General features: G+C 35.0%; 1 pseudogene; it reads left to right on the top strand.

The window, feature by feature from the left end:
• The first annotated feature begins 501 nt into the window (after positions 1-501).
• Positions 502-902, top strand: LOC111143763 (annotated as a pseudogene).
• The last annotated feature ends 15,807 nt before the right edge of the window (positions 903-16,709 follow it).

The raw sequence follows: 16,709 nt of genomic DNA on the forward strand, positions 1-16,709 counted from the left end.
GCCTACTTGTGATTTCTGTCAAATAAATAAATAAAATCTTAAAAAAAAAGTGTTGACAGTGGGAAAGGTTGTGAGTGAGCTGGGGCAGAGATATATGAGAACTCTCTATACCTTCTACTTGATTTTGCTGTGACTCTAAAAATGCTCTAAAAATAAATCTTATTAAAAATTATTGAGATAAAGAAGGCCTTAGTAGGGGCGCCTGGGTGGCTCAGTGGGTTAAAGCCTCTGCCTCCCACTCAGGTCCTGGGGTCGAGCCCCTATCGGGCTCTCTGCTCAGCGGGGAGCCTGCTTCCCTTCCTCTCTCTCTGCCTGCCTCTCTGCCTACTTGTGATCTCTCTCTGTCAAATAAATAAATAAAATCTTAAAAAAAAAAAAAAAGAAGTCCTTACTAGCTGTTTCTCTCACACGTTTCATGATATAGGCTAGAGCCTCCAATCAGCCAGCATCACCAGAGCATTCCAGGAGACGCACCACCGCCACTCCACCCCTCACCATGCAATGAAAGAGGATCAAGAGCTGGAGAGAAAAATAACTGAATTGAAGACCTCAGTGGCTGAAGGCTTGAGGAAGACAGCCCTGGAAACAGTCCAGGCAGCTGGAACAGATAGACAGTGTATAACATTTGTATTACACAAGGAGGCCATACTCTAGGAAATTCTCTTTGTTACATGATCACGAAGAATCTGGAAGTGGAATTTTGCAGTTACACTACAACCCATTCTTCAGAGAGCAAAGTTAATTTACACATTCAGACTTGAGGTGCTCTTCCAGCTGTTGAACCATTTTGGGGAGGTTTAAATGAGCTCATGAATATCTGCCAACACGAGCTTGACAAGTTTGAGGCCAGAATAAATGAATATAAGGATCAAAAAGCAAGCAGAAATGAATCTACATTCTAGTCCCTTACGCACTATACAGGGAGGACTGTCCTCTAGGATATTCTCTTCATGATCTTGCAAAACCCAGAAGTAGAAATCTGTGATTACAACATGATCTGTCCTTCAGAAAGGTGTGCTTCTAGCTATGACCCATTATGGCTGTTGGAATCCCTGCAAGAACCTTTGTATTCATGTAATAAATTCCCTCTTTTATTTAAACTAAAAAAAAAAAAAAAAGAAAAAAGAAAATCTTATGAAATGAAAAACTATACAATGCTCATGGTCTGGAAGACCTACTATAGTAATATATTAATCATCTCTAAGTTAGACTATATATTCAATGTAACCCAAATCAAAATCTCAGCAAGTATATTTAAAACATAAATGGATAACACAAATTAGCTGCTTATAAATTTTATACAGAAATTCAAAAAGCCAAGAAGATCCAAGTCTACCATTTTAGGGACAGTTTCTATTGATATGTTGTTTTCCTTTGGATGGGCTGTACTTTCCTATTTTTTTGTATGTGTTGTGATATTTCTGTTGAAAACTGACATTTGAGTCTAATAATGTGGTAACTCTAGAAATCAGATTCTCCCGCTTTCATGTTTTGCTGGTTTTTTTTTAATTTTTGCTTTTTTGTGTTTATGTTTTTATTATTGTGGGCTGCTGCTTTTTTAAAAAAAGATTTTATTTATTTGATAGAGAGAGAGACAGTGAGAGCAGGAACATAAGCAGGGTCAGTGGGAGAGGGAGAAGCAGGCTTCCCGCCAAAGCAGGGAGCCCCATGTGGGGCTCGATCCCAGGACCCTGGGATCATGACCTGAGCCAAAGGCAGATGCTTAACGACTGAGCCACCCAGGTGCCCTGTAGGCTGCTTCTATGCTGAGGACCAGCCTGAACTGTAAACTTTAAGTCTTCTCAGATCTTTAATGAACATGCATTTTTCCCTTTGCATGAGGAATCACTTCCTAATTTTCCTCATATATGCAGTTGCTCTCAAATGTTATATAATATTTAGTGCCTCGCTCCCATAAAAGGGGAAAAGAGAAAAATGAAGTCCCCTTGAAGTCGTTATATCCAGAGGAGGAAGGGTTTACAACAATAAGGAGAGGTGCAACAGCAGTGGCCACATGATTCTTTGTGCCTCTGTGATTAGAAACAGCAATCAACGATTAGGGTACAAATCCCAAATATATGGAGGACGATGTCCTTTTTGCCAACCCTGGCTCCTGCAGGCTAAGTGCAGGTTGCTTCAAGAATGGTTAGGAATGGATGATGGGTAGATGGTACTGTGCTGAGAGCTAAAATGAACCAAACTAACCACAATTTACCATCCAAGAATTACCCTGGAGGTAACAAGCCTTCAACACACCCTAGAGTTCCAAAACACAGGCCTAGCTCAGAGATATTGTAGGTTCATTTCCAGATCATTGCAATAAGGCAAAAAGTACAAAGAAATAAATTAAATCAAGTTTTTGGCTTCCCAATGCATAAAAAATATGTTTACACTATACTGCAATCTATTAGGTGTGCAATAGCATTATATCTTTTAAAAAGTACACACCCTAATTTAAAAATACTTGATTGCTAAAAAATGCCAACATCTGACCTTTCAGTGAGTTGTAATTTCAGATGAGAGATCCCCATAATAAATATAATAATAATGAAAAAGTTTGAAATATTGTAAGACCTACCAAAATGTGACATAGAGACACAACGTGAGAGCATGTTACTGGGAAAATATGCCAATAGTCATGCTTGATTCAGGGTTGCCACAAACCTTCAATTTATTAAAAACACAGTACCCACAAAACACAATAAAGTGAAACATAATAAAGTGAAATATGTCTGTAGTTACACCAGACAGATTCCACCAGTACAACTGTTGTCTAGACAAGAACACAGATTCCTGACATTTAGCTACTCCAATCATCCAGAATCCTCCCTTCAGGAATATCTTGAAGAAGAATAAAGCTAGAGGACCTATAGTACCAGACATGAAGCCTTATGAAAAACTATGATAATTAAGAAAGTGTGTTTTCACCTAAGGATAAACAAATACACCAATGGAAGAAAATAGAAATAGGCTTACATTTATGTGATCACTTGATTTAACTGTAGATCAAATTATAAAAGCAACACAATAAATAGGATATATCACAGAAAACTTCCATGATCTTGGAGTAGGCAAAGATTTGAAAACAATACAAAGGAAGTAGTAATCATGAAGGGAAAATTGATGAATTGGACTACATTAAAATTGAACACCTTTGTTCATCCAAAGAGATATTTAAAAGGTAAACCACAGAGCAGAAAAAGTTTTTCATATATATATATATATATATATATATATATATATATAATTTGTTAACAACATATATAAGACAAAATCTACAAAGAACAATAAGATAATAGAAAAAAATGGGCACAAATCATGAACAGGCACTTTCCCAAAGAGTATATATGAATGGCTAATAAATGTTTGAAAAGGGGTATTTTAGTTATCAAATTTAACCAAAATGAAATTAACTGCAAATTTAAACAACAATGAAATACTACTACATAACTGCCAGAATGACAATATTTAAAAGACTGAAAATGCCAAGGATTGATGAGTTTGAAAAGAGCTACAATTTTCATATTGCTGTTAAGAATTATACTTTAGGGGCTGCCTGGGTGGCTCAGTGGGTTAGGCCTCTGCCTTCGGCTCAGGTCATGATCTCAGGGTCCTGGGATCGAGTCCCACATCGGACTCTCTGCTGGGCGGGGAGCCTGGTTCCTCCTCCCTCTTTCTCTCTCTCTCCTTCTCTGCCTACTTGTGATCTCTCTCTGTCAAATAGATAAAATCTTAAAAAAAAAAAAAGAATTATACTTTAGAAAACCATTCAGCAGTATTTACAAAAACTGAACACACATCTACCTTATGACCCAATAATTTCACTTCTTTGTATTTACTCAATAGACGTGTACATTTTTATGCACAAAAAGACCTATGGATGATGGTCAGTGCAGCACTGTTTACATAGCCAAACAACCGAAATGTTCATCAGTAATAAAAAAGATAAATTGTGGTGTAGTCATGTGATGGAATACTATAGAACAATGAAAATAAACAAGTTACAACCACATGTGACAATATAAATGAATTTCCTACATGTAATATAAACTATAATATTCAGGAAAGAGTACATACAGTAAGATTCCATTTATATAATGGTCAAAAACAGGAATAACTAATTAATGATGATAGTCAGGATAATTGCTGATTCTGGGCATGGGAGGGTGAATGAGGAGGTTTTCAAGAATGATGATGTTTTATTCTCATCTGGGTGTTGATGAAATCGGTGTATTCACTTTGTGAAAATCCATTTGCACTTTAAAAAATATTTAGGCTACTTTGAGTATATGTTATTTTGCTTACCACAGTTAGGTTCTATATAAAAACACATCTATGCACAGATAATCACATAAAGATAGAAAATGATTTTAAGTGCTATACTAAATTTACAAGCTTAAAAACAAAATGCTAATTAAATAACAACATCCACAATACAAAAAATCAAGCAACACTATAAAAGACACCTTTAAATCATATTTTTTATGTCTGTGTATTATAAATTGCCCTTCTTTAGGATTCACCCCTTAGTTCTTTGTTATTTCATGTTGAACAAAATCATTAAAATATGTGTCAGCTCTTATACATCTGAAGAAATATGACCAACCTTCCTAGATATAGGGAAAAAAAATATAACGTGCCAAAGACTCCTTGGCTTTCCTTTTTGAAGACGTGAACTTTAAGCATACAAAAAAAAAAAAAAATAATAATGCCTAGCCTAGACTGATCATCTAGGTTAGCTTGGTTTGAAACTAATCTTTTTTTACCTTTGAACTGAACATTATTGTTTTGAATTTGTCACTAAAACATTAAATAAAGGAGACTCCCAAAGATACATAATTTAAAATGTTTCAAGAACGGGAAGAATCATTCTTCATTTATGAGTTACTTTTTAATAAATAAATGGTTACTACAAGATCCATGAAATTATCTTACCTCCAACACTACTTCACATTAGCCAAGTCATTTACCCCTGAGTTTCATCATGTATAAAACACAGAAATTGGATCAGGTCCTATTTAGCCTTAGCATTCTAAGTATAATGCAAATGTTGACAAAGGTAAGGTTCCTGCTACAGTGAACTGGATTATTTTAGCTAACATTAACTCCTGCAGAGAATACACAAAAAGATTTTGTTCATTAATTGTCCTTAAATATGTATCATTCATAACCTTGAAGTCATAATTACTAATTTATGATGCCAATTTAGTGATACTAATTTTGAAAGTGTCTCTTCTTTATTTTAATATTTAAGATTATTAATTAATGTTAAGATTATCAAGTGGTTGTTTTACAGCTAGAACATATAATTGTGCTAAAATTTAGTATTTTAACTGTCTGAAAGACTGCATGGAAATCACAGAGCCTCTTTTTCCATTGTGTTTTTAGAGAGAAACAACACAAATAATATTCCCAGAGGAATGCTAGGTTTCTCATATATCCCTGATAATATTGATAAGAAGTTCACAGTATACTTGGTAAGAAACAGAATGGCAGAAGGAAAAATATCAATGATGCAATCAAAAGACAGCACTCTTCTATGAAATGCTATGTTATTTTCAAACATGTCACCAGTCTGTACAAGTTATTGTCAGGAACTGGTCTATCTCTATAGCAAGTGGCAACATTAAAAGAACATGTTACTGTCCAAACTGGGAGATTAACAAGGTAAGAGAATTCAAGGTGGCAGGTATATGAAGGGAAAACTTCTATCAAAAGTAAACAAAATGTCTCAGAAGGGACTCTGATCCACTGGAATGTGGATTTACTTGTAAATCCACAGAATGATAGATTAATTACTCAGTTTTCTCTCTAGTTAGAATGTCTACATTAATGCAGTGTACTCATCTCCCCCAAGGGTATGGAGACCAACATTAGATAATTAAGCAAAAGCAATATGCTAAAGAAACTGAAATTGTATGAATACAATTATGAATTGTATGAATATGAATACATTTTTCAGCCCAAAATATTTCTGGTGTTAATATTAGAATGAACTAAAAAATTCTGAGAGAATAAAATATTTAGAGTTGAAAATATCTTTGTGGCAAATACCTAGGTAAGCAAAGTGCCTCACCCAAGGTCATATAGACAAGAAAGTGAAAAAAACAAGAATAGAACCTGTTACTAATAATGGGCACTGCTCAGTAGGTTTGACCTCTACGTGGTCAGTAGGCAATAGACAAATAGACAAAAGAGAGACAAATTTAGTACTGAAGATATTTTGTATTATTATATATAGGCAGGCAAAGTCATATAATAAACCCTATACAAAGGAGTAGCACACAAAAATGTTTATACATATAAAGGGCTATAAAAGGGTATGTTTATACATATAAACACATATGCATAGATATACCTTTATATACAAAATATTTTATTTATGTACCTATACCCTTATATACACACACCAATTTATATGTATATACCAATATATAAACACCCGTATGTGTATCTCTATATAAAGATATCTATATGTGTGTGTGTATGTGTACATACATGTAAAGGTATATATAAAACACATCTCATAAAAAGCACAATAGGGTCAATTGCCAAGACAGGCAAAAGAGGTAAGCTTCTGATATCTCTTTTCAGACATCTAAGGATCTTGTCTCATACAAGATTGACATTGTTATAGCACTGTTTACTTAGGGCTGGAAAATGTTCCCAGATGCATCCAAGTAGTTCTTGCTTCTCTAGGTCAAAGATATCACTGAGATCCTTACATGGTTTCCACAGTACTAGAAGACATGATAATAGGTAACTCCCAAATTACATAAATTCTGTATAGCCAAGAGTGGGGTAATAAAGAATTCCAGCTCTAACTAAATTATTAAATGCACATCACAAAAGGAGACTAAAAGTGTTCTAAAACAAAACAAAAAAATGTATAGGAAATCATGCTAATGATTTTAAAAATCATTAGGACATCACCAAGATGTAAAAGTATATTAAGGAGAAAGGAGAGGAACGAAAAGCACACCAAAGTAGGCTTGGAATGTCTGCTGATCCAGACTTCTGTGTCTTATGCCAATTGTCTATTAGAACTCTTCCCAATTCTTTTTGAATATTCCCTTTAAAACCTGTGGAGCAGAATTCATTTTCTCACTCTTAACCTTGTGCTCTTTATGCTTTATCTTGTTGTCCTTTCCCTTTTGTCCATTGAAGATTAATATTAATCAAGGCTAAATTGTTCTGCTATTTAAAACTTTAAAAATACAAATAATTCAGTGGAAAACAGGTAAGTAATTAAAGATTTTTTTGAATTGTCAGGATAATTGCCTCAATAATCCCCTACATTAAAATACATAGGCTTTACCTTAGTAAAACTGTCTTATTGTTAAATCATTTACTATAAGCCACAGTACAGTGGTCCAACAACCTAAACCTTCCAGCCTTCTTGGCAAGTGACAACACCGTAATTCAAACTAGTTCAAGCAAAATGAGGTAAAAGAGTGGCTCAAGTGGCTAAGCAATTCAGAGGTATATCTAGCTATAGGTATAGCTAAATCCAGAGGATACAAAAGATAAACAGAACACTCTCTTTTTCCATTTCCATTTTTCTGATACCACAGTGTTCTTAGGGAAGCTCTCCCATACTGAGGCAAATATGAACAACAATAACTTCCCACTTACAACATTTTAGCTTAGCAACCCTAGTGGAGAGAAACCACCTCTTCCCAGAAGTTCCACCAAAATGCCCCAAGACTGATGTTCCCTCATCATGACCTGGTTTGGATCATACATTCATCCTTGCCATAGCAAATCAGTTTTTTCCTTGGTCCAATCTGAGTTTTTATTCTCTTTAGAGTACTAAGGCAGACTCAGGCCCTTCCAAACTATACAGACTGACACCCAAACTATACAGACTGATTGGAAGGGAAGAGTTGTTGTCTCCTGAAAAAAACAAACAAACAAAAAAAACTGGTTCTCTTACCTAAAGAGAGAATAGATGCTGGTCACAGAGGCAAGAAATAGAAATGTCCTTTACAGGATATATACTCAAGGAAAAACATAAGTACCTCATGAAAACACATATGATACGATGGCACATTCCCAAAGATAGTATTTAAAGATACATACTTTGCCTTATGGATGATCATTACTTTAACTTTTAGTACCTTACAAATAAAGATCATCTTTTGAAAGACTATGAATTTGATATGCCAATTAGAAAATTATAAAATGTTACTGACTTTTCATCCCAGGAACTAGAAAATCAGAACAATTTCAAATATTACTTCATAGGGCTGTATAATTTTTTTTTCTTTAAAGATTTATTTATTTTAGAAGAGAAAGAGAGGGCAAGGAGTAGGAATAGAGAAGGAGAGAGACCCTCAAGCAGACTCCCTGCTGAGGCCTGAGCCCAATGCAGAGCTCCATCTCAGATCACCAAGATCATGACCTGAGCTGAAATCAAGAGCCAGTCACTCCACTGACTGAGCCATCCAGGTGTCCTAGGACTATCTAACTTTTTAATTAAACAATTCTTCATAGTTAATCATTTATGCAATCAGCCATTTTTAAAAATGAACTGGCTTGTATGGTTTCAGTGTTACACTTAAATGACATCTATAGATTTTTTTATGACTATTTACAGAGATCTTGAACTCCTTGTAAAATCTGCTACCATAGTAATCTCAGCAAATAATTAGCTCCTCAGGGAAAAATCCAACTCTTCATAACTTCCAGTTGAAACAGAAAATAGCCTTTAGCTTTCTTCCTAAATTATGATACATTTAGTATTTATACATTGCTGCCTACTACATCTGTAAGGAAAACTAAAAATTTTTTTCTGACAAATGTTTCCAGACATTGTATCCACCTCTTCAAAATATTTAAAGATGAAAATAAATTTAATTTTAAATAATCTATTAACGGGTTTAGGAAAATTAATATACCACAGAGTTTATAGCCTTGTAAATTATTTTAAAAATGAAAAGCCAGCTCCATTCTTACCTCTCCATTTTACAATCCCCTGTGGCTAGAAACAGACAAATTATATGCAATGAACATTGTTTTGGTTTACTTGGGGCAAGTGACTATTTTGAAGCTAAAGGTATTAAATGTATCTCTCAATAGTTCATAAATAATAATATGAAGTAAATACTGAATTATAATGCAAATATATTTTATCATTTATTTATATTGTGTTTTATCATAAAAAGTTTTTAAAGCAACTTAAAAGATCCAAAAATAGAACAAAATAAACAAAGACAAAGCAAAAGAAAAATAGGTGTATAGAAACAAACTGAAACCAAGAATAAAGTTTGTACTCAATACACATACCATGAAGTTCACTTATAAACTGGATGTTAATCTACGTACTTTACTTTCAAAACCACTAAAAAGAATAATTCTAGATTATCCTGATACAAAATAAAAATATTGTTCATTAAGTTGTACATGAATGCAAACATTAAAACCTGGCAAACTAAGTACATATTATACTATACATCAAGAAGTATATATTAGGGGGTAGATAGATAGAGACAGATAAGAAAGAAAGAGAAAAAGAGGGGCACCTGGGTGTCTCAGTTGCTTAAATATCTGCCTTTGGCTCAGATCATGGTTCTGGGTTTCTGGGATCGAAACTTTCATTGGACTCCCTACTCAGCTGGAAGCCTGCTTCTCCCTCACCCTCTGCCCCTCCCCTGCTTGTGCTTTCTCTCTTGTTCTCTCTCAAATAAATAAATTAATAAATCTTTTTATTATTTTATTATTTTTTAAAAGATTTTAGTAATTTGACAGAGAGAGCATAAGCAGGTAGAGTAGCAGGCAGAGGGAGAGGGAGCAGCAGGCTCCCCACTGAGCAAGGAGCCAGATGCGGGGCTCAATCCCAGAACCCAGGATCATGACCTGAGCCAATGACAGTTGCCCAACCAACTGAGCCACCCAGGTGCCCCAATAAATCTTTTTAAAAAGAAAGAAGGGAAGGAAGGAAGGAAGGAAGGAAGGACATATGCTAATATTCATATCTTACTTTTTTTTCAAGATTTTTATTTATTTTTTTGAGAGAAAGAGAGAGCGAGAGGGGAGAAGGGAGAGGGAGAAGCAGATTCCCCACAGATCAGGGAGCCCAATGGAGGGCTTGATCGCAGAACTCTGGGACCATGACCTGCACCAAAGGCAGATGCTTACCCGACTATGTCACCCAGGCACCACTTTATATCTTATTTTGACTATATATAGGTAAAAATATTGCAAGGCTCTCCTCCAAAATATTTTTTATGACTCTCAGTACTATGGCTAGAAAGAAAATGAGGCACATTATGTTGAAATAACCCAAAGGGTCAAGGTCTAGAGATCTACATGCTGTGTGCTGAGATTCTAAATATTCAACATCAAGAGCATTAGACATCATGGATGATGGTGTTTTAGGCATAATCATGATAAAGTCTTTCTGTTTAGGATAGACTAGTCTCCTACAAAGTAGATTGTCTCTTATACAAGCTCAATAGAACCTCACTACAGGGTGGCTAGAAGAAAAAGCTCTGGCAAGAATGGTTCAACACTCAAAAATCAATTAATATAATCTATTGTATCAGTAAGCTAAAAAAAGAAAAATCACACAATCATATCCACAGATGAAGAAAAAGTATTTTACGCAATCCAAAACACATTCATGATAAAAACCTTCAGTAAACTAGGAATAGAGAGGAACTTCCCCAACTTGATAAAGAAGGTCTTTAAAATCCTACAGCTAACATCATACTTAATGGCGAGAAATTCGAAGTTTTCCAACTAAGATCAGGTACAAGACAAGGATGTCTCATTCACGACTCCTTTTCAGCATTATCCTGTAAGTTATAACTAAAATGTTAAAACACAAAAAGGACATAAAGATACATAGCCTGGGAAGGAAGAATTAAAACTATCTTTGTTTGCAGATGACATGATCATTTATAAAGAAAATCTGAAAACCTGGACCAAAAGACTCTGAAAGCTAATAATTGATAATAGCAAAGTAGCAGGATACAAAGTTAATATACAGAAGTTAATGTTTTCTTTTTATTTATTTATTTATTTGACAGACGGAGATCACAAGTAGGCAGAGAGGCAGGCAGAGAGAGACAGAGAAGCAGGCTCCGTGCTAAGCAGAGAGCCCAATGTGGGACTCGACCCCAGGACCCTGGGATCAAGACCTGAGCTGAAGGCAGAGGCTTTAACCCACTGAGCCACCCAGGTGCCCAGTTAATGCTTTTCTATATCTCAGCAATGAACAAGTGGAATTTGAAATTAAAAATACAATACCAATTATATTAGCACCCAAAAAATGAAAAACTCAGGTACAAATTGGTATAAGGTATAAGGTATAAGATCTATAGTATAAGGTATAAGATCTATGGTATAAGGTATAAGATCTATGAGGAAGACTATAAAACTTCGATAAAAGAAATCAAAGAAAAACTAAAGAAATGGAGAGACAGTCCATGTTCATGGATAGGAAGATAATATTGTCAAGGTGTCAGTTCTTCCCAAATTAATTTATAAGTTCATTGCAATACCAAGCAAAATCTCATTAAGTTACTTTATGGATATTGGCAAACTGATTCTAGAGTTTAAATGAAGAGGCAAAAGACACAGGGTAGCCAATACAATATTGAAAGAGAATAACAAAGTTGGAGGACTGACATCCTCCAACTTCAAGATTTACTGTAAAGCAATAGTAACAGACACAGTGCAGTATTAATGAAAGAATAAACAAATAGACCAATGGACCAGAATCAAGAGCTCAGAAACAAACCCACATAAATATAGTCAATTGATCTCAACAAAAAAGCAAAAGTAATACAAGGGAGAAAAGAAAGTCTTTTCAACAAATGGTGCATTAACTGGGCATCACATATTTAAAAAATGAATCTGGACCTAGATCTTACACCCTTCACAAAAATTAACTGAAAACGGATTACTGACCTAAATGTGAAATGCAAAACAATAAAACTCCTAGTAGATAACATAGTGAAAAACCTAGATGATCTTGGGTGTGGCAATGACTTTTATATAATACCCAAGTCATGATCCATGAGAGAAAGAACTGACAAACTGGACTTCATTAAAATGAAATATTTATGCTCTGAAAAGACAATAGTTAATACAATAAGAAGACAAGCCACAGACAGGGAGAAAATATTTGAAAAGATATATGTAAAGGATTGGTATCTAAAATATACCAAGAATTCTTATAACTCAACTATTTAAAAAACCAGTACAATTAAAAAATGGGCTAAAGACCTTGTCACCTCACCAAAAAAGATGAACAGATGGAAAATAGTATATGAAAAGATGTTCCACATATGTCATCAGGAAATTGCAAATTAAAACAAGCATAAGATTACTACACACCTGTTAGACTAACCAGAAATTTAGAACACTGACAGCACCAAATACTGGTGATGATGTGGAGCACAGAAATTCTCACTTACTGCTGGTGAGAATATAAAATGACACAGCCAGCTTGGAAAATATTTTGGTGGTTACTTATATATAAGGATACACACACACACACACACATACATACACATACACTTCCATATACTTACATATATATATTTATATATAAGAATATATTAATATACTCTTAACATATAATCCAAAAATCATGCTCTTTGTTATATACCCTAAGAGTTGAAAACTTAAGTCTACATAAAAACATGCACCAGCTATTTATGGTAGCTTTACTTATAATGGCAAAACTCAGGAGCAATCAAGAAGTCCTTCAGTAAGTGAATGGATAAATAAACTGTGGTACACCCAGACAAAGGACTATTATTCAGTATTAATAAGAAATTATCTAATCAAACCATGGAAAGACATGAAGGAAACGTAAATGCATACTATTACGTGGAAGAAGGAAATCTTATATGATTCCAACTATATGACATTCTGGAAAAGGCAAAACTATGGAAACAGTAAAAAGATCAATAGTTGCCAGGGGTTGGGGACAGAAGAGGGATGATCAGACCAAGCACAGAGCATTTTTAAGGCAGTGAAAATACTCTGTATGATACTATAATGGTGGATATATGTCATTATACATTTGTTAAAACCCATAAAATATATAACATCAAGAGTGGATCTTAATGTAAACTACAGGCTTTAGGTAAGCATGAAATGTCAATGTAGATTCAACAATTGTAACAAATGTATCACTCTGGTGGGGGCTATTAGTAAGAGAGGAAGCTATACATGTAAGGTAGCAGAGGGTATATAAGAAATCTCTGCACTTCCAAGTTTTGCTGTGAACCTTAAACTGATCTAAAAAGGAAAAAAAGCAATCTCTGTAAACACTTAGAATATAATCTCATCATACCACTTACTTTCTGATGGTAAACAAGTATCTTAAACTGTCTTACTTTCTCATCTTATAATAAGGGTAATAATAGAACTTACTGAATGGAATTGTTTCAAGAACTAAATAAGAAATGGAAAGTGTTCTGCACAGTGGCACTATGATTATATCCACCACCATTATGATTTCTACTTTCATCATCACCTTTATCATCCTTATTATTTTCTACAGAATCTTTATTTCCAAATAAAGCTAGTGGAACTTGGGGCACCTGGGTGGCTCAGTGGGTTAAAGCCTCTGCCTTGGGCTCAGGTCATGATCCCAGGGTCCTGGGATCGAGCCCCACATCGGGCTCTCTGCTCAGCAGGGAGCCTGCTTCCTCCTCTTGCTCTCTCTGCCTGCCTCTCTGCCTACTTGTGATCTCTATCTATCAAATAAATAAATAAAATCTTAAAAAAAAAAAAAGCTAGTGGAACTTATAACTCAATCTCTCCAATATGGTACTCCTTGAGCATCAATTTCAAGGGCATCATTCCTACCTCTAGTACAAATATGCATTCAATGTCTCTCTTTGAGAAATGTCCATATGTAGAGGACTATGTTAGTGCCAGTCAAAACCATTAAGGCATTTTCAATAGAAACAGAACAAAATGAGAGCTAAATCAACTGGTTTTATATACCTTTCAAAGTCACCAATGCAAAGTTGTTAATACCAGGATTTGCTATAAGTTCGTATATGGTTTTATTGACTCTAATCAATTCAAGGTAGAGTGATTTCGTATTTGATTTACTACAGACCTTCTTCAGCATAAGCTAACACCATAGTGTAAGTAGGATGAAATGGTTTTTTCTAAATAGCTATTTTTACATGGGAGGAAAAGGTACAGTAAAAACCAGAAGTTTGAAACACCAGACATAACAAAAAAGGTAGGTCAGGGTCAGATCCAAAGAAGTAGAGTCCTGGAGGCATCCAAAGCCCACTGATAGATGGGGGACACAAGGAGGCCACAGATACCGAAAGTGATAGAAGCATAAAATTATTGCTAAGAGAATGAAAGAATCGCAAGCACAATTTTTTTTTTTTAAAGTAAGGGAAATTAAAGATAGGAATGGGGGCACCTTGGTGGTGCAGTTGGTTAGGTGTTGACTCTTGATTTTGGCTCAGGGCTCAGGTTGCAATCGATCTCAGGGTCGTGGAATCAAGCCCCATGTCAAGCTCTGCACTCAGCATGAAGTTTCCTTAAGTTTTATCTCTCCCTCCCCCTCTGCCCCTCTCTGCAGTAATAAATAAATCTAAGGGGAAAAAAGAAACAGAATAATTCCAACATATCATTCAAGTGGCTAAATTTTTAGAAAGCTAACACAGCTTCCTTTTTGATAACCCACTTGACTACTTCCAGATTCAAGATTAGTTGGACCCCTATCTTATATCATACACAAAAGTCAACTCAAAATGGGTTACAGCTTAAATTTACGACCTAAACCATAAAACTAGAGGACAATATAGAAGGCAAGCTCCTTTACATTGGTCTTGGTGATAATTTTTTAAATTTATCATCAAAAGCAAAAGCAACAAAAGCAAAAATAAACAAGTGGGATTACCTCAAACTAAAAAGTTTCTGCACAGTGAAGGAAACCGTCAACAAAATGAAAAGGCAACCTATGGAACAGGAGAAAATATTTGTAAACCATATATCTGATAAGGGGTTAATATCCAAAAATATATAAAGAATCCACATTATTCAATAGTAAAAAAAGACAAAAACAAATAACAAATCCAATTTAAAAAAATAGGCAGAAGACCCAAAGAGTTTTCAAAAGATGATATGAAAATAACGAAGAGGTATATCAAAAGGTGCTTAACACAACTAATCACCAGGGAAATGCAAATCAAAACCACCTCACACCTGTTAGAGGGGCAGTCATCAAAAAGAGAGAACAAGTATTGGTACAGATGTGGAGAAGGGGCCACTCTTGTGTAAAGCTTGGAATGTAAACTATTGCAGCCAGTATGGAAAACGGTATGGAGATTCTCCTCCAAAATTTAAAAATAGAACTACCATAAAATCCAATAATCCCACTTCTGAGTATATATTTTTTCCTAGGTATATCCCTAAAGTAAATGAAGACAACATCTGAAAGAAATAACTGTACTCCAGTGTCCACTGCAGCATTATTCACAATAGCCAAAATATGGAAACAATCTAAATGTATGTCAATGTATGATTGGATAAAGAAGATGTAGTATATATGTGCAATACAATATTATTCAGCTATGAGAAAAAAGGGAATCCTGCTATTTGCAACAACATGGATGGAATTTGGAGGGCATTATGCTAAGTGAAATAAGCCAGACAGAGAAAAACAAATAATCTATTGTATCACATATCTGTGGAATTTAAATAAAAAGTCAACTAAAAAATTAATTTACTCATCTTTCTGCAAATAGCCTAAAATATGTTTTACAAAAGCCACAATCAACAACAACCAAAAGAACAGGATCTTAAAATCAGGCACAGGATAAAATCCTGGGTATCTGGTATGAGCAGAGTATGTAATAAGGTAGTTTCTAAGCAGTCAGCGCTTGGAAAAGAATCACTGGCAATGATAAGTCAAGAGTTTGGTAGGATTCTTGTGATCTTTCTCAATCTACGGACCTTCAAGTCCCCTCCCCCATATCTCCTTCCTAAAAGATTATTATCCCTCAAGTGATCCTTGAGGGATAGTAGGGACCGCCACAGCTTGGTGTTAAACATATTTAGGCTGGACTCCCAATTCACCCATTGAAAGAGTAAGTTATTTAGTCTTTTTAAATTCTGGTATTAACTAGAGTAAAATGGGGATTATATCATCCATCCCAACAAGCTGTTATGGAAATAAAAAGAGACAGTGTTGCGAAACACTTAGCTATAAGCCTGGCTATCAGTGCTTTAACATCGTCATCTGCAAAATGAGGTTGGATTAAAAGTGGCAGGTGAGAGATGGTACCTACCCTTGTGGTTCAACAGAGTGGTTGAATCACTATGTTGTATACCAGAAACTAATGTAACATTGTGTATCAACTATACTGAAAAAAGAAGGAGGAGGAGGAGGAGGAGAAGGTGAAAGAGCAGTAGGGAGAGAAGAGGTAAATCTTCTTGAAGGTATCCTTCTCCTTCTGTGAAATTCCAGGGCTGCCCAAGTATTCCAAGTTTGTAATAGTATCCCAAATTAGGAATTTTCCCATTAATTCGTCTTTGAGCTTAATAGCCTAACATTAAATTTCCTTCCTGTGCCCTCTAGTTTTCATCACTAATCTTTCAAATGATCACGAAGAACATATAAGGTGATCCCAACTCTAAGGAAGACAATTTAATGGTGCGGCATAATAAAAAATGTTTGGATCTAGGCAGAACTTGAATTAAATTCTGACTCTGCC

Source organism: Enhydra lutris, unplaced genomic scaffold (genome assembly GCF_002288905.1).
Source record: "Enhydra lutris kenyoni isolate GAN:26980312 unplaced genomic scaffold, ASM228890v2 scaffoldscaffold10, whole genome shotgun sequence".
Taxonomy (NCBI): domain Eukaryota; kingdom Metazoa; phylum Chordata; class Mammalia; order Carnivora; family Mustelidae; genus Enhydra; species Enhydra lutris.